Source organism: Peromyscus eremicus, unplaced genomic scaffold (assembly GCF_949786415.1).
Source record: "Peromyscus eremicus unplaced genomic scaffold, PerEre_H2_v1 PerEre#2#unplaced_586, whole genome shotgun sequence".
NCBI classification, from domain to species: Eukaryota; Metazoa; Chordata; class Mammalia; order Rodentia; family Cricetidae; genus Peromyscus; species Peromyscus eremicus.
Window position 1 is genome coordinate 29,506 of NW_026734822.1, and position 23,259 is coordinate 52,764.

General features: G+C 44.5%; 2 pseudogenes; both read right to left on the minus strand.

The window, feature by feature from the left end:
- Positions 1–8,224: 8,224 nt before the first annotated feature.
- On the minus strand, positions 8,225–8,949 carry LOC131901886 (SIN3-HDAC complex-associated factor-like; annotated as a pseudogene).
- A 4,322-nt stretch (positions 8,950–13,271) lies between these two features.
- On the minus strand, positions 13,272–14,730 carry LOC131901879 (nitric oxide synthase-interacting protein-like; annotated as a pseudogene).
- Between the last annotated feature and the right edge of the window lie 8,529 nt (positions 14,731–23,259).

Below are 23,259 nucleotides of genomic sequence, written 5' to 3' on the forward strand. Positions count from 1 at the left end.
TTGTTGATATCCAGCTTTAATCATGGTGGTCTGTTGGGATACAGGGAGTTATTTCAATTTTCTTGTGTCTGATGAGACTTGCTTTATGTTTGAATATGTGGTCAGTTTTGGAAGAAGTTCCCTGAGGTGCTGTTCAGAAGGTATACTCTTTTGTGTTTGGGTAGAATGTTCTGTAGATACCTGTTAGGATTATTTGGTTTATAACTTCAGTTACTCCAACATTTCTCTGTTAATTTTGTCTATATGACCTGCACACTGGTTACATGAACATTGGTGAGATTGGAGTATTTAAGTTCCTAATATCAGTGTGTGAGGGTCAGTGTGTGCTTTAAGCTATGGTAGTGTTTCTTTTACAAAAGTGGGTGCCCTTGTGCTTAGGGCAAGCCATTAAGAATTAAAATGTCATCTTGGTGGTGTATCCTTCCCCATCTCTTTTGATTAATTTTGAATTGAAGTCCTTTTTGTTAAATATTAAAATGGCTACACCAGCTTGCCTTTTAGGTCCATATGCTTGAAATACCTTTTTCCAATCCTTTCCTCTGACATAATGTCTATACTTGATGTTGAAGTTTGTCTCTTGTATGCAGCAGAAAAATGATTCCTGTTTTTTTAATCCATTCTGTTAGTCTGTGTCTTTTTATTTGGGAAATGAGACAATTGATATAGAGAGATATCACATGATTAATTTCTGTTATGTTGTTGTTGTTGTTGGTGGTGGTGGTGGTGGTGGTGGTGGTATGTGTGTGGTGTTTATATTCATGTTGAGTTTGTGTATATCTTTGTGCACTTTAGAATGTGTGTGAGCCTCTATGTGTATGTACACTTGTTCATGGAACATCTTTAAAACTGATAGAGACTAACTTTAATGAGAAAATTCTGTGCCAGCTTTTTTGGAAACCATGTAATCAAACATCACATGGAGCTGCCCATCTTTCTGCATGTCCACACAGCTCCCTAGAACAAAACACATAAAAATTGATGTAACTAAAAGTCCTTCAAGTGTTCTCAGAGTCACAAATATTTAAAAATATTAAAATCAAATAATTTGAAAAGTCAGAAAAGAAATCCTTTAGAGGAAACCAAAGGAATGGGGTACATTGTGGTGATTCCCTTGCAGGCTTTACAACAGGGAGGGAAAAAACGATCCATGAAAAGACAATAATGAAGCTTGGCTCAGCCCAATTTTATTGTGACCAGTGCTGGAACAGGACTCCAAGAGTCTGGACCAAATCATTTAACTTTAGCCATATTTAAGCACTGCTTAATTTTTGAAAAAAGTATTCAGAGAACAATTAACTCAGTCCCAAGTTAAACAACAATTTAAGATATGTTTACATTGAGATTCCTTACAAATTACATTGGACTTCTCTCACAAGAATGGTTACAGTTGACTCATAGATTGTGCCCACAATTTAGGCTGTAGGGAGCTTGACTGAGTAAACATAACACCTACGGGTGTCAGGATTAGCCACCAGTAAGATAACATAGAAGCCACTTAGGCTGCTGTAAAGCACAAGTGACTTCAGTCATAAGAGTAGGTTTATGGTCTAAAAGCATTGCTCAAGATTTAGGGGACTAGGTCTTGGATTAGTAATAACATTGATTCTGTGAGATATGGCAGAGTCTGTCTCAACAGACAGCAAAGGGTCACCAGGTTATAAAATGACATCATTCCTAGCATTCCAGGAAGAGCAGCTGTGCTCCTCATTCCACTGAAGATGTAAGCTGTGTGTTTAAGTTTCCTGGCTTCTCCAGTACTTACCTGTGTGCACAAGGCCTTTGCTCTCTACAGTAGATGATGGTGAGGAAAGGGCTGCTGAGGCTGCCTGAGAGGTAGGAAAGGCTGGATGAGGGTTTGTGTCCCTTCTCGGTTCTCAGTGAATGATGACTGCCCACTGGAGGGTCAGGTGTCGTCCTCACCTGCTTTTTTTTCGGTCTCATTGCCTGCTACCATTTTCTTTCCACCTTGGCCTCACCATTGCTGCATTGACCTTGGCCTTGAAGCTTCTCCTGAATTTTATTCCCTGAGAGATTCTGAATTGCAGGGGTACATGTGGTTGCATCTCAGCAGAGCAGAAGTCCCATAGCCATGCTGAGGTTTGAAAATAGGGCTGTGGCTGTGCACCCCACTAACGCTCATTATAGTCTAAAGCACTCATCCTCTGCTGTGTCTGCAGCATTCAATAACTGATTTTATTCCAAAGTTGTTAAGTCTGAGTTAAAATGGGCCTTATGGAGGGTTAGGAGAAATAAAGAGTCTCAGACATTGCTGGTGTTGTAAAATGGTGTAGCCCCATGAGAAGCTATGTACAATTTTTCAGAAAGTTGAACTGCAGTCCCCAAGTAACCCAGTGATTCTGGAATGGGAAATAAGTTGTTCACAGAGAAACTAGCTGACACCAGGGTTGTAGCAGTCATCTTCAGAGCAGCCCTGAAGTCAAAACTATTCAGATACCCATCATCTGTAAGTGTAAAAGTACAATGTGGTCTGGGCTTTCCATGGAATCTTGTTCAGTAAGAAATAATACATGCGATCATTTGTGACTTAATCAACCTTCTATTACTCAAACAAATCCCTGGCACAATCATCTTACAGGGAGGAAAGGATTATATTGGCACCTGGTTGAGGATTTTCTAGTTTCCTGGGCTTATTGCTTTGTGTCTGAAGTGAGGCAGCCTGTGGTTTAGAGAGCTCCTTTTGGATGAAGCTGTTTATCTTGGAGACACTGGGAAGCACTGAGTGAAGCTATTGGCTGCTTCACCACCATCCTGTTGTCCTGTGCTGGCGATCCAAGCCATTAGTGCATGGACTGGGGAACTTGATGAACAGGCATGGCTTATAGGCCAAGCACTCCACGAGCCCATTTGTTCATGCACTGGGTTTACAAGGTTTGTGCACTTCATTGACTGATCTGTCCATCTGTCCTGCCCACTGTGTTCTTCCATCTAAGGAATGTTCAGTTTCTTCTTAAATGTCCTGGGTGATCTTTTCTTATATTAGCATTATCTGGGAAACTAAACATGTGAATGCAATGTAGTATGCTTGTATGCGTACAAACTTGTATGTGTGTGTTCAAGAGTGTGTGTTCAGGAGAGTGTGTGTCTGTGTGCATATGAGTGTTCAACCCTGCACTAAGAACATAATCTTCTACTAAACAGAAACAGGAAAGATTGGACGAGAGACTGCAATACCTGCTGAAGCAGAGAGATCTGGTCCCCAAGCACAAGGTCTTGGCAGAAAAGCTGCAGCATTACTTCACTGTCTCCCAGATGAGGTAGGACCCCAGACCAGGAGGGAGTGGCACTCAGTAGTTCCCCTCTACCTGAATCTCTGTCCTATTTGGATTTCTGCCCATCTTCATGGCCTTTGAGTCACAGCCAGGGAAAGAACATCTGAATGTATGAGCTGGTTCAGTCAACAGAAATGTCTGTCCAGGAAAAATACGTGTTATCCTTAATCTTTCTAGAGATTGTGTCCCCTTCTTCATTTCTGAGCTCTCATATGTCCTGAGTTCATTGATCTTTATGTCTCCCCACACATGTTCCCATGGCAGCCCCAAACCTAACAGGGAGAGTGTTAGATGGAAGACAGTGTGCCCTCCTGCCTTTTCATTTTCCTTCAGGATGGCACCTTTAGAGGTAAGGTCCTTCCCTTGTGCAGATTTGCATGGAGCCCCTTCTTACTGATTACAGGTTTTCTGAAGTGAGCATCTGTTTGCTGTGAGAAAGTTTCTCTGGAAATAAGCAGGTTTAGAGTTTGACAGGTTGAAGCCAAGGAATGTTCTGTGCTGGAGTAAACAGAGCCTGCACACTGCAGTGTTGCGTAGACACCACTAGAGGGCCTCATACAGTTAGGTTCCAAGGTTGCTGAGTTGCCTGGTATCTGTTCAAGGCCACGCATATCTCTCCTTAACTGTGTGTGACTCTGACATTGGTATGCTGCTATTTTTTTTTTTTTCAAAATAATGTATCTGAACTTTTGGAGAAATGTGCTGGGGTTTTGTTTGTTTTTTGGTTTTGTTTTTAGTTTAAGTGTATATTTCTCAGTTCAATCTCTAGCAATTTTTAAAGGCTGAGAAAAAAATCCAGAGCCAGCTGCTCTCTGGCCCTTCTCTCTTGAGAAAGAAAGGAATAAGCTCAGCTGAAAGGTAATGCTGATTGTCAAATGCTGGCATGGCAGGTCACCACCAGGCCTGTGTTTTAGCTGCCTTCCTCTCCTAGGTCTAAAACACTCCAGCATGATCTAGAACAGGCCACAGCCCAGGGTCAGAGCCTGCTGCAAACACACCTGCTTCAGCAGGGACACTAAGTGCACCAGGCAAAAGAGCCACCATTGACTCCTATCCCCTGCAACCATGGCATTCGTGGGGTGGTCTTTCTTCCTTCACATTGGTGTCCTGTGAGTGAATAGGCCCTGGTTTTGTCTAGGCCATGGCAGAGTTAGGATGCTTATGGGAATAATTGCCATTCTTTCTCTTGACAGCACCACTTAAGAGAACTCCACTCTAGCATCAACACCTCCTCAACAAAAGACATCTTGTAGCTCTGAACTAACCAGTGAGGAAAATCCCAACCTACCAGCAACCTACTAAATAATGTTGATTCATTATTCCAGGAGAAAATAAATCATCAGAAAGAAGCTTGAGCTACAGAGGACCTGCCAAGACTACTCAGAACTCAGACATCTATTAACAAGTGGCCCTCAAACGGGACACAGCAGCATGAGGAGGGTATGTTGGTGAGCCAGAGTTACTCTGACAGTTTACTCTCCATGTCTTTAGTAAGCTGTCTGAGTCTTCCACATGTGGTGAGAAATCCGACAAGAAAGCCTGCATGGCTGTCATGCTGTTATCTATATACCACATGGAGAAGAATAGGATTCCCTCCCCAGGGCAATGCTGAAGCCAACTCCATGTCACGTGAAAGTGTTGCTGAAGATGACGCACTGCAGGTGCTACAGCACTCCTTCACACCTATGTTAGTTAGTCATCGGATCTTCCATCAAGAAAATGACTAGGGATTCTCCAGTGTCACAGCCTGGACTGGCAGGACTGGTCCTGAGAAAGAACTTATAAAGGAGGTCTGAGTCATCTTTGGTGCTTTGGAAAGCCAAATGTACTCCATTGATTCGTTGGGTCTAGAGTAGAAGAATATTTGTAGCTTAAGTTTTTGGAGGGGTCTTTTCTTTGCTGGGGTTTTGTTTGCTTGGTGTTTTTAGTTTAGTTTAGTTAGAAATTTTGTTATTTTTTGTTAATTTTTTTATTCTTGTCAGTGTTTTAATAGTTGGCTAAGTATATACACTGCATTTACTGACTGCCTTTTAAAAGTCCCCATTGAAGACTTTTTGTGAATAAAAAAGCAATTTCCAACTCTTCACTTTTACAACTCTTCTTTATTCAGGCATGGTGTTGCACTCCTGTAACTTCAGAACTCAGAGGCAGAGATGAATCTCTGCAAGTTCCAGGAGCCTTGGCTACAAAGTGAATTCCCACCTAACCAGGGCTACATAGGGGGTTGACACATTGAATGTTGATGGCATGGTCTACTCCAGTCTTCATGACCTAGCCTTTATGTTAACAGCCAGATTTAGAGAATGTAACAATGATGAGCTTCTGGAAAGAAAGGAATCTCCCTTCTGCACTACATTAGTCCTTTCCCCATGCCATTTCACAATTGCCCATTGTGGTTCTGGGATAGCAAAACAGTGAAAGTGGCCTTGAAATGCATGAACAAAGTTTACCACTACCCACAGCAGAGGGGAACTGCTGAGCTGCAAGTGTGAATACTGGAGATGACTTCTAACCTCTCACTCCTTTAGCATGACTGTTGCATTGGGGAGATGTAGAGTAATGACCTGCTCTGGCACTGTCATCTGCTTCCATTAGAAATATTGTGAACAAAGCCTGAAGGATTCATTCCAGTCTCTGAAATGGTGATTCCCGTTGGTTTATGACACAAAACATTTGATAAAATTCCATAAAGATGTCTCAGATAGGTTACTCAGAATACCAATTCCATCTGCTAAATTTAAGAAGTATGAGTTTGGGGCTTGGGGAGATGGTTCGGTAGTTAAGAGCATTTGGGTTTGGTTCCCAGCACACATAAGGGGGCTCATATCCATCTGAAATTCTAATTCCAGAGGACCCAATGACTTCTGACCTCTGTACCAAGTATGCCTCTGGTACTCAGATATACATGCAAGCAGAACATTCACACACAAGTATACATAAAAGTAAAATAGGTGAGTATTACCAACTAACTTAATGCTACGTGGCAGATGAAAAGCTTCATCTACATTTTTTTTCAAGACAGGGTATCTCAGAGTAGCTTTGAGCCTTTCCTGGAACTCACTTGGTAGCCCAGGCTGGCCTCGAACTCACAGAGATCTGCCTGGCTCTGCCTCCTGAGTGCTGGGATTAAAGGCACGTGCCACCACCACCCGGCTACTTCATCTGCTTTTACTTTTAAATATTATCTCTAGATTTTTCTCAGGCTACATCAGAATTCAGTATCCTACTTTGGCATCAAATATCAAGTTTGTTTATTTTATTTTTTCTAATAAAACTAAATTTATTCAATATCCTACAGTAATGGTTTTGATAATAACTATCCAAGAGTATAAAAAGTATAAGACATATTTGTAGAGTTAGTATATTAATACAAAGTGCATGCCTAAATACAGTAAGTTTACAGGCAGAGAGTTGAGTGGGAGAAGACTGCAGTTGAGGTCTAATAATAAATATATAAATGCAGAAATAGAGATGCTCAATCATTGGGCACTCTGTGCATATGGTGGCTTGTACTAGGTAGGTTTTTCTCAAAAGAAAGAAGCACACAAGGTAAAACTATAAAACTACAGGTTGTCATAAACTGTGGCTCTCCTTGTTGTGAAACACTAACAGACTTTAAAAATCCAGTTTTCAAAAATAATCATGAGTGACAGAATACTAAGGCAGCATGTACCCTTCCCTCTAAGAGATGTCTGACATGGCAGTATTGTATTTTCCTGAATTTTGAGAAGAAGCCATTCGACAGCTTCAGGAGCGTTCTACGGAGAAACCCTCTCTGAGATCTTAATGTGAGGCATTTCATTCAGCTACCTGGATGTTCAGAAGCCCAGCTCCAAGAAACCAACTCAACTAACCAACTTAATCTCAATATACAAGTCTTCTCTTTAGCCTACTTTAAATAGTGGGAGAAAAGCAACAAAAGCCCAAATCCTAATAAGGTCAAGACAAGGCAAAGGGCTACTCTATAGATAAAATCTCCACAAAGGTCAACTGAGGAAATCCAGAGCTAGAACTGAATCATACAGATATCAGTGAGTCCCATACAGTCATGTAGCAGCAATGTCAATTATTTATACACTGCAAGTTCTCTAAAAAATGTGCCTCAAGCAGCATCAGCTATGCCCAATGCATCCCCAGGACTTACACATTCTAATAAGTGGTTTCTAACCGCGTGTTCTCTACTGTATGGTGATATTTTGATACTATTCGTATAGGACCTTGCCCATCCTACAGGCTTACCTTCCCATGAGGGAGCTCTGGTTCTGTTTTAGAAGATTCACATAAAGTCTTCTTATCAAATATTAAGATGAAGGGAGGTGACACGATGCTACCTTTGTGTTCAGAAATTGCTTCCTCCTCCAAGCTATTTGGAGAAATCTCAGTCTCCCCTGCTTAATAGTCAGTACTAATGGTCTGAATCATCAGAAGTTTGGTAATGCTGAAGCACTCCAAAATTTTTAACTGTCTCTAGAGGCAGGTCATGCTTCTGAATTATGACAAATTATCATGAGGAAAAATAAGTGTAGCCAGACATTTTAAAGTGCCTCAAGTACAACCTTTCCACAGAAAGACTAAACTACATGTGGTTTATCATAGAACAATCGCACCTCTGTGCCCTGAAATCCCCTAATTATATTCATTTGGGGGTATTAAACAAGCAAAAAAAACTTAAAGAGTACTTTACAACAGCATTCCACTTTCCAATGAAATACTCAGCATCTTAAGTATCATGTACACTTTTTTTCTTGCAGTAAGCTAGATACTGGCTTCTGAGTTTGTTGGATGGGGAATGGGTAACACATTAAAACTGTTATATAAAATGTCTTTTGGCAGAATAATAGGTATCCAAGTTAAAAATAGGAGGTCAGTTTGTTGCTTTGTGGTCTTTTCAAAGTTGAAACCAATCTTTGTTCCCTTCTACTGAACCTCAGTCACTACTCCTGAGTGGAGATGGGCAGAGGTGCCTGCCCCTCTTCCTCAGGCTTCTCAGCAGCTGCTTTCTTTCTGCTGCAACAAGGCTTAAAGAGATGGGTGTCAATGAGAACTTCACCAAAACTGCCCTTAAAGATGATCCCACAATGTATTTTCTGTCTTTTCCAGTAGGTAATATCTAAAAAGGAAAAACTGGAGTCCTCTTAGAGCTGGAAGCCATCTCTGTATCTGAGCCTTGATCTGACTGGTTACTGAAGCAGAGACTGGGCTGGAGAGGCACTTGAGGTGCTGTGAGCATCAGGATTGTGGTGTTTAAATTCCTTCCACAGTTTACTCATGTGATTGCTTTTCATCCTGTTTCCAGTTAGAGTTCTCACTTTTTTTTGTTTTAAATGTTGTCTTTAGACTGGGTCCTGCCCTTGCATCTACCATATGATTCCAGTTTTGTTGGTTTTTTGTTGTTATTTTGTTTTTGTTTTTTGTTTTGCTTTGTTTTTCTGTATCAGCTGGCAACTTCTTCCATCTTTCCACAAACAACACACAGACACTGCAGATGTCATGTGCAACCCAAATAGCTCTGAAAATCCTTTTTGTAATGTTTACTGTCCATGAACCAAGAGCTGGAAGACTTAGCTCTGCAGATACAGCAGTCCTCTGTTCTTCAGTGCACCTTTGGCTTGTGAAAACCAAACATATTTCCTTCTGGGAAATAGCTTCCACGTGCAGCAGCATCCACACAGGGCAGGCTGCACCGAGAAAACCCCTGCAAGCACTCACTGTGCCCACAGTGAATCCAGCAAGTTTGCTGATTTTATCTGCTGCCTAAGTTAAAAAAAATTCTAAAACCTACCCAAATGTTATAGCCTAGAGCAGTAATGAAACAAAAATGCTAAAGCCAATTAATGATAAAAAAAATGTGAATGTGTATATACTTGTCAAAATTCTTAAAGTGGTAGTGTGGAGCTATTTTAATGGTTGTAGCAAAAGAAATGGAGTCAAACCACAGGGGAAAAAATGAGTTTGATGGGATATACTTCATAGTTCTCATTCATTGTTTGCTCCTCATTACAAAAACAACCCTCCCCCATATTTATAACACTTTTATTATCTCCTTCTATTTTGTAATCAGAAGGTCCTATGGTATATACCTATGGTTACTTTACCATGATATGGACCATGCGGAAAATAGAAACAATGAAGATGATTGAGGAACAAAGATATGAAAATGTTTTCATCAGCTCCTATTTAGACATAAAAAACAATCCATATCATGAGGTGTGGTGGTGCATGTCTTTAGTCCTAGCATTAGGGAGGCAGAGGCAGGAGGCAGTGTTTGATGCACACCCCAATTGTTAGTTTCTGCCACGCCGCAGCAGCCTGCATCTGCTGCTGCCACCACAGCAATTATGTCATCACTTTTCATCGGGTTCTTTCCACCCTCAGCTCTGCCACACGTGCAGCCTTAAAAATGCCCACCAGGCACAGCTCACTCCCTTTCCATCTCTACCTTTTTCACATCTCTTTGCTTCTCCTCTCTTGCCTCTTCTTTTCTCTCTTGCGTCTCTTCTTCCTCTTGTCATTCTGTCTCTCTCAAGTCCCCACTCCCACACAGCCCTTCACACTTCCACTCACCATTCCCCAATGAACCTCTTTGCAATAACTGTTGCTGGTGCTGTGTGTTGCTTAGTGGCATACCTTGGCAGGACCTGCTGAAAGGTACTCAGTATCACCTCGCTTTCTTTTTTATTTATCATTTCACCAATTACTTAATTTAATTTAGTTTATGTGCTTTGGGGTGTGGGATAGGGAGAGGTGTGCATGTGGAGTTAAGAGGACAGATCTTTGGAAGTCTTTTTGAGAGGATGCCAGGGTTGCAGCCATCTTAGAGAAGGGTCAGACAGGGGACAACAGGCCCTTGGATAAATTGTTCTTAAAAAACCCACCAGATGATCTGCTGCCCCTTCACCCCTAGACAATTAGGAGCTGCACACCAGGCATTTCCTGCCATAACCTAAAGGATATGCTATAACATGACTGGCATAATAAATAAAGCACCAGATATGTCCTCTGAGATATTTTCTGCTGTTATAGATTGTATACCATAGCTGTCATAGGGAATGAGTTTCCTGCAGATAAAAAGTGGGATGTCTAACTGTCAGAGGAAATGGATCTGCTGGTCAAATGGATACAATAACGTAGATTGCTAGAGGATAGGGCAATTTCCTTTGAGTTGCAACTCTCCAATCAGTTCAAACCAAGCATCTCTAACCTGACGTAAGCACCAGTCTTGAGCTTGTAATGATATAGAGTTGGAATTCCCCTAGATCTCCTACCCTAACCATTAGAAAAACCCTGCTTGAGTGCTACTCAGGGTCTCTCCTGCTCTGCTGCATCAGATGGATGGAGAGACCCAAGTTAACTGGCAGCAATAAAAAGACTCTTTGCTGGATTTTGGTCTCATGGGGGTCTTTGGGGTACTCAGGGTACAACATGTTCCATCCCGCTACCTTGTGAGATTTCAGGGTTGAACATAAATTCTCTGGTCTGCTTGGAAATGCCTCTCCCCAATGAGCATTGCTAGTCCTTGTAGCAGGAATCTTAGAGAGTCTTATTAATAAAATCAAACCCGAGGCCAGTTATTGGGGTGAATGCTGGTAGATCAGAGAGACAGAACAAGCCACAGCATTCTCACCTCGCCGGATCCTCAGCTGGTCTCTTCTCCACAGAATGGAGGCCTCTGTGTCCTCATCCCAATGGCTCTCAGCTGAACTGCTGCTAGAAGCCTGAATGCTTAACCAGCCAAATGCTCAACCAGGCAAATGCTTAACCAGGCAAATGCTTCTAGTTTCTGGTCCTCACAGCTTATAAACCTTTCTGCTTTCTACCACCACTCCTTGGGATTAAAGGCTGCTTTCTGGGATTAAAGGCGTGAGTCACCATGCCTGGCTGTTTCCAATGTGGCCTTGAACTCACAGAGATCCCAGAGATCCAGAGGGATTTCTGTCTCTGGAATGCTAGGATTAAAGGTGTGTGCTAACATTTTCTAGCCTCTGTATCTAGTGGCTGTCTGTCCTCTGACCCCAGATAAGTTTATTAAGGTACACAATATTTTGGGGAACACAATACCACCACAAGTCCTCAAACAGTTTCTTGAAGAAGAGCTTTTATTTTTTTTTCTTTTGCAATTTTATTTCACTTCCAGCACAGCGTGATTGATGGCACAGAACTCAGAGCCTGGAGGCAAGGCAGGGTGTCCAGAGCCAGTTTTTCTGCCTTATTGTTGAATTTCAGACTTGATAGAGGAGCTGACAGTTTGGTTCAGCTGGTAAATTAGGCACTAGTCACCAAGCGTGATGACCTGAATTCAGTCCCTGGGACCCACATTTTTTTGGGGGCAGAGTACCAATCCCTTACATTGATTTCTGACCTCTATACATGTACTGCGGCATGCATGTCACACAAGTGCACAGAAATAATAATAGCAATAATAAATCTAATTTAAAATTGATGGAGAATATTGTTATGTCTATCTCACAGAATTTTAAGCTTTACTGGAGCTGTGTGCCAATAAAAATTATGTTGATTTCTATATTTTATAAACTCAAAATCTGTGTTAACTTTGTGTTAAGATTAAAAAATAACAAATATGCTTCTAAATTTATTTAACTCAGTTGTGCTCTGTTATTAGCTACCTATGTCTAAACACGAAAAAGAGCACCAGACTCTAGGTACAGAGATTATAATGCAGGACTAACACTTGCCTCTAAAACAAACATGTTTTTGTCAGATGACTTGCAGGGTGCATTCAGAAACTGAGGCCAAACAAAAATCCAGCATCTTTCCAAAGAATCCATTAAGGCCCAGGAGCTAACTAGAGCAAGTATACAAAAATGCTTTGAACTCAAGGTGAGGTCAAGGTCACTGGGTCTTATGAAGGCAGCACAGCATGATTGATGGTACAGAACTCAGAGCCTGGAGGCAAGGCAGGGTGTCCAGAGCCAGGGCTTTGCTAGCCTTGTTCTCAGGCATTCACTCAACCTCCCAGCTTTCATTTCAGATGGTGAGATGAGAACTGTTACAGTTGGCCACCTTCCTTCTTTGTGATTGTGAAGAGCATTAAGAGTTCTAACAGCAAATGACCGCCATTGTTCATTGTTAATTACATGCTAATTGCAGGCTGAATGTCCCTTATATAAAATGCTTGGGATCAACAGTTTAAGATTTCATAGCATTTTTGTATTTCAGATGTTTTTAGATGTGAGATGCCCAATCAACCAGTGCAAGGTAAGCATGGGGTGCACGGGGGGGGGGGGGTGATGGTAAATTCAGTTATATATAGAGAGAGTGAATTGAATTATGTCAGTACTCACTTTTGACGAGATTTATTTAACAGGTTTCAAACACACTTCAGGTTATGGAATATTCTGTGCCAAGCACTGTAGCACACATAAAGAAATACTCAAGTTTGAAATCAGCCTGGGTAGCTAGACTTAAAACAAAAAGAGGATGAGATAGACAGACAGACAGACAGACAGACAGACAGACAGACAGACAGATAGATAGATAGATAGATAGATAGATAGATAGATAGATAAAATGAAAGATTAAAACCTTCTCATCTTGGCCACTTCTACTCCTGATAATTATTTACCAATGGGGTCCTTGCTGTTCTCTGGAGCTTATGTTTCCAGATAATTCCAGTATTTGCCCTTTGGCAATGAAAATCTTGGAGAGTCCTAAGATCCATCCAATAGATTCTTATGAAATCCTTAGGTTTTATAAGATGCCCTTCCTGAGGAGAAGAACAACTCAAATGTCCAGAAGAAGCCAGGATCTTCTTATGACTACTTCCATTCCTGGTTCTTAACGACATTACTGTGTTGATGAACTTTAACTTATGTGTAACAACAGCTCTAGTTTTCCTGGAACTCGCCCTGTAGCCCAGGCTGGCCTTGAACTCACAGAGATCTGCCTGTCCGACCAAATGTTGAGTGTTGAGATTAGAGGCATGCTCTCCAACCACCTGGCATTAAATTGTATTTCTTTTTTTTTCCATTCACAGGCAGGTTTATTAGGTCACAGCTCAGGCTTGCATCACTGGCCGAGACAGCTCTGCCTGTAGCTTCACTCCTGAGCCTGCGAAGCGGGTACCGCCGCGCTGCAGCACGATGATATCACGTTCTGTCAGCGGATCCCCGTTCACCGGGTCCACCATGTCCTTCTGGATCAGTTTCTCTACACACTCCAGGGTGACCACAGCCCCAGAGGGCCACAGCACTGCACATGGTGTGGCATTGCTCAGGCTGTCTCGGGTCACAGCACACACGTAGCGCTCACTGTGTGTGATGAGTCCCACGCGGTCTCCAGAGTCGTCCAGCTGCGTGAAGTGCACTGGCATCAGGTCCGACATGCGTAGAGGCTTCCCAGACATCGGGCAGGTCACAGTGCGAGATGGTTTTTCCAGCTTGGTGGCCTTTGCCTCAGGCGTCAGTGAGGGAATCCAGAAGCTGGGCAGCGCTTTGTTCTTGTCCTTGCCTGGGGGACCCACCCTGGGCCCTGGCTGCTCACCATCTGTGTTGGGTAAGGTGGCAGCTTTGGGCATGAAGGGGTTGAGGGGCCGGCTCACGATGGCTGCCTCCTTCTCCAGGAAGCCTCGAACTTGGTCCTAGGCTGCAGCTTGCTGAAGCTGTTTCTGCTCTTCCCTCCGGGCTGCTCGCTGCTTCTCATCGGCCTTCATCTGCCGGGCAATCTCTTTCTTCTGGTGTAGGATGTACTCCAGGATCGCCTCCCGTTCGTACAGGTAGCCATCTGGGGTGACCACAGGATCATGGCAGGGCTGCAGTGAGAGACAGCAGCAGTCAAAGTCCTTCACGGCGTCCCGGCTCAGTCGGATGTTCTGGGTCCCATAGCCTGAGGCCGCTGCGTCCCTCTTCTTCTCATGGTAGGTGTAGACAGCCCCTGCAGTACAGTTCTTACCATGCCGTGTCATCCTCACAAACGGTTATCCGACCCGTCGCTGCTTCTACTGTGTTATGATGACACATAAAGTTCCATTTAATAACACACTAGGAAATAAACGTAGATATTGTAAATTTTCTTTCTACTGTGATTTCTTACAAAGAGTAATTGTTTCCTCGACAACTCCTGATCAGATCCTGTTTCCACGAATCTGCAGACTGAAGCTTGTGAGTCCTCGCCGGAATGGATCTCAGCCGAACTGCTGCTAAAGGCCTAAAAGCTGAAAAGGCACTAGTTCCTGGTCCTCACACCTTATATACCTTTCTGTTTCCTGCCATCACTTCCTGGGATTAAAGGCGTGTGTCTTTCCCAAGCAAGACATGATATCTCAAGTGCTGGGATTAAAGGTGTGTGTCACCATGCCTGGCTGTTTCCAGTGTGGCCTTGAACTCACAGAGATCCACATGGATCTCTGCCTCCCAAGTGATAGGATTAAAGGTGTGTGTGCCATCATTTTCTGGCCTCTATGTCTAATGTGTTGGCTGTTCTATTCTCTGACTCCAGATAAGTTTATTAAGGTACAAATATATCAACCACAGAACTCCCTCTCCCAAGTGGAGGCAGTGTGGCTTATGGGTGGAGTCCCTGCCTAAAACCTCACAGTGAGTGGCTGGGTGCCAGTATGGTTCACCAGTGGAGCCCTTGCCTAGAATCTCCCAGAAGGGATCTACAGGCCTGGCTTAGTGCTACTGCACTTGGCTACTTGCAGAAGGCCCTGGCTTCCATTCCCAGCACTGAAAATAATAAAGAAAATAACAACAGTGTAGGTGGCCCCAGGAATGCATCATGGGTTGACTGGACTCCAGCCAAAGTCTAACATGGAACACCAGGAGAACTGTGGGTGTCTAGAAGCCCAGACACTGCTGAAGGGCTACATTCCAGGCTACATACATTGCACTAGAGTTTTGGGGTTTTGGTTTTGTTTTCTTTTCAGCACTGGGAATGGAACGCAGGTACTAAGCATTGGGCAGACACTTATTACGGAGTTACAGCCCCAAGCACTCAGGAGGCAGAGGCAGGCAGATCTCTGAGTTCAAAGCCAGCCTGGACTACAGATTGAGTTCCAGGAATGTAGCTAGGAGCAAAGCAGGAGTCTGAAACTTCTAGCCATAACTCTCAATGTGAGCCCGCATAAAGGGCACCATTGGCAGGCAAGAAGTTGTCTGGGCTGCTTGCTGGTATCCACACCCACTGAGAGCCTTGGTTACTTGGGATGAGGATCTTGACAGAAACTGAGAGTAGAGCACATATCGTAGGAAATTAGAACAAGCCCTAAATGCAATGTCTGCCACTCTTAGAAGACACAAGGCTGGCATGGTGGCACACTCCTGTGTACATAGCACTAGAGTTTTGGGGTTTTGGTTTTGTTTTCTTTTCAGCACTGGGAATGGAACGCAGGAACTCAGCATTGGGCAGACACTTATTACGGAGTTACAGCCCCAAGCACTCAGGAGGCAGAGGCAGGCAGATCTCTGAGCTCAAAGCCAGCCTGGACTACAGATTGAGTTCCAGGACAGCCAGGCTGTTACACAGAGAAACCCTGTCTCAGAAAAACAAAAACAAAAATCCCTTATGTTGTATACTGAGGACAGTAATAGATTTGACTATGGCTTTGGACCTGTACCCTTCCAACTCTGTACACTTAGGGACAACCATGCTGAGGGTGTAATCGTGAGGTGCAGATTGCTTTGGGAACCTTGGCCTACTGTGTCTACCAGTTCATGCCCTATGGAGCTAAGTGATATGGTAGAAGCCATTAGGGCTGAATTGTCAGGAAGGCAGGTCTTGAGAGAGAAGTGATAACCAAAGCCACTGAGACAGAAATTCCTGAATTATAGATCTGTTAGCCTCATATTTTTATTTACTTAATTTATATGTCCAAGTGTTTTACCTAATGTGTGTCTGTGCGCCATGTGCATGCTTGGTACCTATGAAGTCCAGAACAATGCCCCTGGAACTGGAGTTACAGGCTGCCATGAGCCATCAGGAACTGAACCTGGGTCTTCTGCAAGAGCAGCCAGTGCTTTTAGCCACTGAGCCATCTCTTCAGCCCCCCATTAGCTCTATTATAATTGAGATTTAATTATTTTTGTCTTCTGCATTTGATATAACCCTGATCTAACTAATGTTAGTGTGATGGTGTGTAGACACACATGCAGGCAACACTTTGTACACATAAAATAAATCTTCTTTTTCCTTCTTTTTTTTTTAAAGAAATACACAATCCAACATGGTGGCATGACTTTAGTCCCAGACCTCAGGGAGCTCTATGGTTGCTTGGGTGGTTTCTGCAAGGAGTAGGTTTTAGTTTTCCTCTTCCACCCTTATGGTGATATTTTATTTGTGCTGAAATGTGATTTTATTTGTATGTTAATAAATAAAGTTGCCTGGGGGTCAGAGCTAATAGCAAGCCATAGCAAAAGTCTGGCAGTGGTAGCACACGCCCTTAATCCCGATCACATGACAGGCAGATCTCTGTGTGTTCAAGGACACCACCAGCATGGAGACACACGCCTTTAATCTCCATACCAACCATAGAAGACCTGGAGTTCTGTATAGACAGGTAGTAACGAGAAGGTCATGTGGTTGGGTTTACAACCAATTAAAAGGCAGAACAGAAAGTCAATAAAAAGACAGACACACAGGAAGTAGGTCTCTTTCTCAGGGGAAGGATGGCAGCGGCAGTGAGGGGTAAGAAGACGGTTTTAGTCTCAGTTCTTGGCTACTGCTCTGACCTCTTAGGCTTTTAACTCTGCATTTGGCTCTGTGTTTCTTATTTAATAATAAGACTGTTACATCTACACACCCTGCTGTCTGTTTATTTCCTAGGGAGGGTCTCATTCAGTGGTGAATGAGAAGGGCATGAACCACAACACTACCCCCACCGTGCTCCTTCTTGCTTTACCTGGGGTAACTGGCAGCCTGGCATCCACTGTTGCTTGTTGTGCTGTTGCTGTTTGTAAGCTTTGAAGACTTATGCCAGTGTAGAAATTTGGTGTCCTCTTAAGTCCAAAGCAATATGTACAGAAAACAAGTATATCTTGAGAATGCCATAGGAAGTCAGTTGCCAGCACCTCCACAGCACACAGGAGCACAGGCCCATCGAGATGGCTGGGTGTTGAAGGTAGTCCAGCAGATGTGCCATTAATTTCCCATGTCTGATGAATGTGACTGTCCCCTATTAAACAAATCCTTCTTGTCCTGCATACACAGTTTCAAGACTCCTGCATCTCTCTCTGACCTCTAAGCAAATACATCAAAGGTCAACTGGCTTGATCTCTGACTGTTCCCATAACAGGTTTCTGTACTGGCTGCTGGAAAGCCACCTGAAGGAAGGAGCAGCATATTGCCAAGGACCAAAGGCAGGGCCTGGCTGGGGCTTGGGGGTTGGCATTCTGGCATCAGAGAAGGAGCTGCCAGGCTTCCCTCAGAGCAATCAAGACAACCTCTCACAGACATGCCCACAGTCCAGCCTGATCCAGACAACCCCTCACTTCCCAGGTGATCCTAGATTGTGTCAGGTGGACAATGAAAACTGACCATCCAGGGGTCTCTGTCAGAAAGGATATGATTCAAGTGTTTGTGATGGGAGCATGGGGCAGTGTGTCTGAGGGCACAGCCATGTGTCCAAGGAACTACTTGCAGAACCAGGGACCAGGTGAGGATTGGCTACTGCATTCTGTTGGTTTAGGGGCTCTGCAGAAATTAGAGCCCACTGGGTACCTGACATCTGGGCACTTAGGAGTTGGAGATAGAAAGATCAGGAGCTCAAAGTCATCCTTGGCCACACTGGGGAGATTTAATCCAGTCTGGACTACATGAGACCCTACCTCAAAAAAAAAAAGCAACAAAAAATTCTCCAGGTGGGGATGAGAGCAGCGCACGAGTCTGGCTAGGATTTTCTCATGTCACTGAGTGAGGGCTGTGATTGAAGCTGGGCCAGTCAGAGGCCAGGACCTGCCTGGATTAAACAGAGTGCTCATCTAACAGTGACGATGACTGGTTAGGGATGTGTGCAGATATTTTATTTGGATTTTCATCATTGGTAGTTTATGGGTTATGATCATCCCAAGATTTGCTCAGCAGCTGCTGGTTGAGTCCTTGGTGCACACAGCAACCCTGGACAGGCCCTGACTAGCCCAGAGGTCAGCAGTACCAAAGCTGAGGAACTGCTTTTATTTTATTTTATTTTGTCATCACTGGCACCTTGGCACATGTGGCATCAGAGGACAGCTCTGTGGGTTCTCTCCTTCTAGCTTCCTTTGCATTCCCCAGATTGAGTCCATCATCAGGCTTACCAGGCAAGGAAGGGCCCTTATGGGCTGAGCCAGCCAACCAATCCCAGTGTTTTTTGTTTTTTTTTTTTGGTTTTTTGATTTGTTTATTTGTTTTGTTTTTGTTTTTTGTTTGGGGGTTTTGGGGGTTTGTTTGTTTGTTTGTTTTTGGGTTTTTGTTGTTTTGTTTTGTTTTGTTTTGTTTTGTTTTTTGATACAGGGTCTCATGTAGCCCAGACTGGCCCAGAAGTTGCCTTGCGTCTGAGGGCAGCTCTGAATTCCTGAGTGCTGTGTTGGGACTTGAGCACAGGAACTACTAACTTCATAGCTCCAGAAGTCAGTAGCTCCTGTGTTACTGTGAAGTTTCTTAACTGTTTCCTTGCATAGCATGGTTGTAAAAGCAGTAAAATAGAGCCCCTCCCTACCTCTTTATAGGTCACCACTTTGAACGGATTTATGTTTATCTCTAGGAATTACTTATTGTGGTTTACGGGTTATGATCATCCCAAGACTTGCCCAGAAGGGCTCCATCTTCAGCACCACAAAGAAGAAACACTTAGCCTAATGGCAGCCATGGTCCCTTTAGTCTGTTTAGAATGCCTGTGCCTGGGGAGTTGACAGGGTTTGTTGTTTGTTTTTGAGACAAGGTCTCACTGTGTGGCCCTGGCTGTCCTGTAACCCATAGAGATCCAACTGCCTTTGCCTCCTGAGTCCTCTAAAAGTAAAGGTGTGGGCCACTAAATTATGCTTGGCAGTAATTTGCTCTTCTGAGAAAGAATTTGTTGAGGCTAGAGAGAAGGCTCAGCAGATCTTAGAAGGCGGGAGAGATGGCTCAGAGATTAAGAGCACTGGCTGCTCTTCCAGAGGACCTGAGTTCAACTTGTAGAACCCACATGGCAGCTCACAACCATCTATAATGAGATCTGGTGCCCTTTTTGGCCTGTAGTGACACATGCAGGCAGAACTCTGTATATCTAATAAATAAAATCTTAGAAAAAACGGAAGGGTAAGTCTCTGTTTGTTTGCTTGCTTGCTTGTTTTTCACAACACCTGGCTGTTCTGAAACTAGCTCCATAGACCAGAATGGCCTTGAACTCATAGAGATCTGCCTGCCTCTGGCTCCCAAGAGCTAGGATTAAAGGTGTGTGCCACCACCTGGCAAAAAAAATAGATCTTAAAGAAATAAAAAGGTTTCCTCCACCCACCCAACTCCCACCCCGTGAGTTGGCTCAGCCAGTAAAGGCACTGGCTGCATGCCTGGTGCCCTGAGTTCAGTCCCTAGGACCAGCCTAGAAGGACCTCAGCCCACAACAGTCTCACTCACCACAGTAAATAACTTCCTAAAAACAAGACACTTAAAGAGGCTTATTGAGCTCATGCTTCTGTAAGTCTGTGCACAAGGACAAGAGAATTGAGGAGCTGCCCCTCACCTCAGCCACGAGGCTCACAGGCACAAGAGTCCAGCACCCACACACGGGGGCCCCAAGCAGTACTGTACCAAGAGGTGCAGGCCCAATGGCACTGACAGTGGCATTCTTTGGGCAGAAGAGAGCCGAGTGATGATAGGAAGAGGAAACCTGCAGTCCACCATGCTGGATGGGCACGGCACAGCTCCACCTGACCTAGACCTTTCAGCCATCAATGGTAAGTGGTTTCTTTTAGCCCCTCAGCAGCTGAGCTTGTAAGGATGGTCCACAGCCTTAGAAAGCCCTTGTTGCCAGTTTGACTCCCTGCTGTGAGAAGAATCTGTGCCTTTCATGCACACCAGGCCTAGGACTGTGGGTCCCAGTGTGTCCTCAACTGGCAGTGTGGGTCAGTTCCCTCCTGCCTGGTGGGGTGGCAGGTCCCAGGCTGGGTGACTGTACCAAGTACAGGTCACAGGCTGGGTGGTGGTAACAGGTGTGGGTCCCAGGTGGGATGACAGCAGCAGGTGTGGGTCTCAGATGAGGTGGCATCAGCAGGTGCAGGTCCCAGGCAGAGTGACAGCAGCAGGTACAGGTCCCAGGCAGTGCTTCTGTCATAAAGGGCATGAGGGCCTGGGTGCTGGGGTGGAGGGTGACATCTTCCGCTTGTGACAGTCTGAGTCGTGAGTCAAGAGGCACCTGTTATGTTCTTGGTCACTTATGGTAGCACAAGCCTGAAGCCCCAAGCTGGGGCAAGAGGATTATTAAGTCTTAGGCCAACATGGACTACATCTCCAAAATCCAAGTGAGAGACTTTTTTAAATAAATGAAATGGTCTATTTTAGACAAAAGCATATTCAGGGAGGCTCCCCAGCTAGACAGGACAATGTCAAAGAAAGCCAGCTCCAAGTCCTTTACCATCTCTCAGAGAAAGAGACCCCTTCACAAGAAGAGACAGGTAAGTACAGAGATATTGGGCAGTGGGTAGTTCTGACTCCCAGCGCCTAAGGCTTCAAGTCAGAGGCCAGGACTGTGCTCCCCATGAGACCTGCTCAGGTGAGTGTGTTCATATACTGAGTGGGGTAGGGGATACCCATACAATTTCAGGCAAGTATAGACCTGGCTGCACCCCCAACCCCTCTGACACTATTTCCATTTGAACCTATAAAGTACACAGAGGTTGGGGGTTCTACCATACCCGGAAGAACCAGGTGAACTTGGCTTACTGAGAACTGAACAGCTGGGCCCTGCAGGATCTGCAGCAGACCATGGACATGATGGAGTCACAGATGCTGCTGACCCTGCTGTCTGTGTAGGTAGCTTAGCTGGACCTCATGAGCACCAGTGTGTCTTCTGCCATCTTCCCCACCCCACCTGAGTTGGCCTTGCACCCACAGATGGAAGAGAACATGATTCTGCTGGAGACGGATGAGAAGGACTTGGCAGCCATGTGCTGTGAGGAGAGGCTACAGGACAGGTGCTGGAGATGCAGCACCAGCTGCTGCTCTAGCAGAAGAACCAGGAGCAGAATGCCATCCTGGATGCCCAGGTGGGTCTGAGAATGCTCCTGAAGCCAGGGGTGCATGAGGGAGCAAGGGTCAGGGTGTCACCACTGCATTCTGCCCACTCTGCATAGACTGTGTATGGACACGTGTCTGCCACAAGATGTGCAGAATCCTTGGCACCTGCCAGCTGATGGCAGCTCCATCCCACCCTGGTGCCTAACACAGCAACAGTATCCCATCAAGGGCAGATCAGAGGGGTTCCTGTTTCCCGGAGGAGATGGCTAAGTCAGCCTCCAACCTTGTGACTTTCCTGTGGCCAGGAAACCTGAGGCTGGAGGCTGCCAACACCCTGTTGGCTGCATTCTCAATCTGCTAGGGAATCCTGGGGCAATTTTCTAAAGCTAAGCACATGGTTTCCATGATTGTACCCTTAACACAAAGCTGGTGTAACCATCCCCATCTTCCAAGTGCCAGGATTAAGGACATGTGTCACTACCACCTGGCAATAGCCTCCCTCCAAAACATGCATTAACCTGTATTTAGATTGTTAGCACAGCCTACAGAACAATTTTAGAGTGTTTGATGATTGGGTAACTTTCAGGGATTTGAAGCCTGTGGGTCTCAAACTGAGTATTTCCAATCCATAAGTGCTTGTATGTATGACTATCTGACAATTTTCTCTCATGTTTTATAAAAATCTAGTGAAATTATACATAAACTTGCTGGAGTTGAGTGACTTCAGTGTAGAAGCTTAGTTCTGAAGAAGTTTTCTTTGTATTTCATAATCATTTCCTGAGACTTTGTTTTTTTGAGAAAGGGTTTCTCTGTAGTCTTTGCTGTCATGGAACTCACTCTATAGACCAGGCTGGCCTCAAACCCACAGAAATACACCTGCCTCTGCTTCCTAAGTACTGGTATTAAAGGGGTGTGCCACAACCTGACTGGGAAAGTAATCCTGTTGGTAGGGTTCTTGCCTAGTATAAATGATGCCCTTGGTTTATTCCCAGCACTGCACTGAACCTCCCATGGTGGTGCATGTCTGTACTTTAGAGCATGAGGAGCAGAGGCAGGAGGATCAGAAAGTTCTGCTTTGTCCTTTGTACTGCCGTGACGTTACTTCACTTCCCCACATTCTTAACCTTAGATAAACACTGACACTGTGTCCTACCTAGCTCATTAGGTCAGAACAGATGAGAACCAGCACCTTTTTTTCTGTGTAGCTTGAACTCAGGATCCTCCTGCCTCACCTTCCTGAGTGCCACAATTACAGGCTACCTATTCAGTCACAATCATGTGAAGCATAGTGAAGGTTAAAAAGTCATTTTCTAAACCCGACATGATGCTTGTAACCCTGACCCTCAGGAAGTGGGAAGTGGAGAATTCAAGGCTGACCTACACTAGGGAGTAAGACCCCATGTCAATAAAATCCTTTTCTAAGTCGTAGTTTCTCAACCTGGGCGGTACTGATTCAGAACAGAAAACTGTCAGGGAAAGGGTGGTTGGTGCCCTGTATCCTGTGCCATGTTACACTGTGGCATACTTAGCAGCATCCCTGGCCTCAAAGTTTGACAGAGGTACTTTCTTCCCAAGGCAGGCCAGCCAAAATGCCTCCAGACATTGTCTAATGTCCTCTCAGCTGCAGATCAGCCCCTGATGGAGAGTGCCATGGGGAAGAGGGAGGTGATTATCCCCTGGGAAAAGATGAGTAGGCTTGGAGGGGCCTCTTCCTGAGAGGAAGGAACCCAGTGGGTTATCCCCACAGCCCATTTTTCTGCCCACATCTCTGAAAAGGTTCCAGTCCTAAAAGGGGATATCAGTGCAAGACCTGCTCCATGCC